Source organism: Beta vulgaris, chromosome 6 (assembly GCF_026745355.1).
Source record: "Beta vulgaris subsp. vulgaris cultivar EL10 chromosome 6, EL10.2, whole genome shotgun sequence".
NCBI lineage: Eukaryota > Viridiplantae > Streptophyta > Magnoliopsida > Caryophyllales > Amaranthaceae > Beta > Beta vulgaris.
The window spans coordinates 53,832,267-53,835,669 of NC_079207.1; the positions used below are offsets into that span (position 1 = coordinate 53,832,267).

At 33.5% G+C, this 3,403-nt stretch overlaps 1 long non-coding RNA gene across 1 annotated transcript; it reads left to right on the top strand.

The window, feature by feature from the left end:
* Positions 1-791: 791 nt before the first annotated feature.
* LOC125499028 (uncharacterized) lies at positions 792-3,088 on the top strand. The gene is made up of 3 exons (XR_007275689.2): positions 792-902; positions 1,784-1,850; positions 2,857-3,088. It is a non-coding gene; the product is annotated as an uncharacterized LOC125499028 (long non-coding RNA).
* Positions 3,089-3,403: the final 315 nt, after the last annotated feature.

Here is a 3,403-nt window from a genome sequence, read left to right on the forward strand (position 1 = left end):
TACTAGGTTGAGGTATCCACCTCTATATAAAGAAGGCTTTGTTCTTCTCAACTTCCGATGTGGGATGGCTTTTACACCCTTTCCCCACCCCCCTTAAAGGGTGTCTGCGTCCTCGAAGGCACGACAGGACATCGAATCGAACCTGGCTCTGATACCATCTGTAACACCCCTCTTGGGACCGCGAGCCCGCTAGTATATATTGTCCTCTCTGGGCCCTAGCCCGCAAGGTTTTGCTTGGAGTGGGAACGGCCCACCCAAAAGGCCTATACTAGGTTGAGGTATCCACCTCTATATAAAGAAGGATTTGTTCTCCTCAACTTCCGATGTGGGATGGCTTTTACTCCCTTTCCATTGTAACACCCCGTATTTTTTATACCCGTTAAATAATTATCTGTATTAATTTATTTAATGAAAATGATTTAAGATTTCTTTTATTAAAAATATATTTTTTTACTAACTTTGACTTTACCTTTGAAGTGGTTAAAAAAGAAAAAAACTGATTCCTAGATTTACTAGGTTACTATCTAATACTTAGCACTATATTGTTAGTATTATAAGGAGAGAGGAAATTAGAAAAAAAAAAAAAAAGAAAGGAAAAGAAAGTAGGAGTTGTACTGCTCCTAGTTTCCAAACACCAAAACCACGTTTCACTTTACCTTTCTTTTCTTTCTTCTTCAAACTTTTGCTCCAACCAAATCCTCCATTGAAGCTACAATTTTTATCTTTTACCACCATCAAACATCAACTCTATCCATCCATCTTAATCATATCTTGATTTTGGGGTATCTTGAAGGGAGAATCGAGTTTTGGCTTTGCGGTTTCGGGTCGTGAATCAATTCAAAGAGCGTTTTTTTGGGGTTCCTTGTAGAGAGTAATTTCACCCTATTACTTCCCTTAATCAAGTAAGTTATAATCTTAAGTTTTATTTTCGTATTTGGTGATTTATTTTCATAATTTGGGGTTTAATAAATTAGGGTTCATAAGAAAATCGAATTGGGGGAAATTCCTACTATGCGAAATTGGTATAATTGGGTTGTGTTTCATGTTTAATTCGACTTAGTTAATGTATTTTCGAGTTGGATTTGTGAAATTATTGTTTCTAAAGTTTACTCTAAAATTATTGTTATATGTGGATTGTTGTTCTGTTTTGCACGCAGCTACTGTTTTGGCCTTTTTTCGATAATTCTGTCGGTTTTTAGACCTTGGTTTCTTCATGAAAGTTGTAGAACTTGAAGAGTTAATGAATTTAGGCTCAAGAATTGCGTGATTTGGAGTTGTATACTAGGAGTTATGCCTTGTGCAAGTTCTTGCTGTTTAGCTGTTTTGGTGTTATGGTGGTGGCGTTAAATTGTTATTGGGATTGTTGTGTTGTGTTGGTGTGGTGATGTGGTGTTGTAGAATGTATAAAAAAAAAAAAAGTTTATGGTTTGTGCAACTCACATTTTATTGAAAATCAACTTACTAAATTCAAGATAACATGATGAACCCACTTTCATGATGTAAATCGATCTAGACATGAGTTTTCAGATTTATAAAAAACAAACCTTTTAGTATTAGAGTTAATACCGTCCTTGTTATTTCACCATCCAATTTTAATAAGTTGCTCAAGTTACTTCTATTGACCTTAATCTATGAACTGTAAATCGTGACTTCTTAGATTGAGACAAGTTGAGTTGGTTTCGTTTTAGTGAAAGCTTGTTAACTATGTTGTGCTATCTATGGATGAATTGTGTGAGGTATAGACTAGTGACTTATACTATATTATTATTATATTATATTATAGATTGCGGGTTCGTAGAGGAACCTTTCTGACTTGAGATTGAGTTTTGTTAGCTGTGGTTGCTGATAAGGTAAGATTTCTTACTGTGCTTGTACAGATGAGTTGAGAAACTGTTTTATAATGTTTGGAAATTTATTTTTACGATGAGATTGTTTTATGAAATTTATACGTTGAGATTTAAATGGTTTTCGATATTTATATTGAAAGAGTTTATGAGATTATTCATGAGATTTATATTAAAAGGAGGAAGTTCCTCAATGTTACCAAGTTGAGATTTTGAAAGGAGAAAGTTCCTCACCCTTACGAGGGTTATAGAGTTTTATTGTGGGGTTGCCGGTAAGCGGTATTCTCCGAGTTTGGAAGTATGTTGAGTTAACAGTGTCTCAACAATATATTTTAGTAGTTGGGTGTATGTTGATCAATACACTTGTCATTAGTCTTCCTTCTTGGTACGTTATCAAGTTAGGGGTATGCATACTAGGGACTTTGGTGTTTACCTTGTCTAGTGAGCCTAGCTAGCTCATTGGATTTTTATATACTTCCTACTCACAGATTACGAAAGGTTATATTTGAAAGTTTTACAGAATAGTTCAGAAAGAAAGAAAGATTGTATTTGAGGTTATTAGAAAGTTAATTATATATATATATATATATATATATATATATATATATATATATATATATAATCTGTACAACTTTTAAATGAATTCGTAAGATATTCCTATACTCCCTCCGTTTCATATTAATCTACACACTTTGACATTTTACACTATTCACAAATTGCACTTTGACCCTCGTTTGTGATTTATACGTGAATAAAAACATAGTCATGTGGGATCTTGTTAGATTCGTATTAGTATGTATTTTATTAATATGTACTTTTTATAATTTTTACAAATACAAAACTAAAGATATATGTCCTCAAAGTTTTACATTGGCATGCGTGAAAAGTGTAAGTGTGTAGATTAAAATGAAACGGAGGGAGTATATCTTACCTGCACATTGAATGGTTTTGTTTTATTACAGTATTAAATCTTGCTCAACCTTTGGCTGATATTATAGTGTTTAATGTGCAGGGACTTGAAGATAGTTAGCTCCAGTTGGGTTAAAGAGTGCGTTGGATCTTTTTGATTTAATAGGACTTTTAAAAAGACTTCCGCTATTATTTATTTATAAGATTTATGTTCTGGTTTGTAATAATTAATTTTACATTCTATTTAGTTGGTCTGTAATAATTAGTTAAAACTTTTGGTTATTGTTTTAGTTAGAACCATTAGCCTTGCGGTTATTATTAATAATTATCGCGGCGTGCATCTTTGGATTTCCGAGTTATTTTTATTAAGTTGATTTTAGAAGTATTGGAAATTCAGGGTTGTTACAGTTGGTTATCAGAGCTTTAGGTTACTAAGATTTCCTTAAGACGACTTTAAATAAGAATAGGTAAATAATAAACACAACAAGAATATCACTCTTTTCCGTCCGCTAAAATCGGACGCTAAAAATGCGGGATCGGACGGTAAAGAGGTTAGCGTCCGTCAACGGACGCTAAAAGGTTGATGCAAAACCCTTAGTCGCTAATTCTCCATTTAGCGTCCGCTTGGCGGACGGTAAATATTTAGCGTC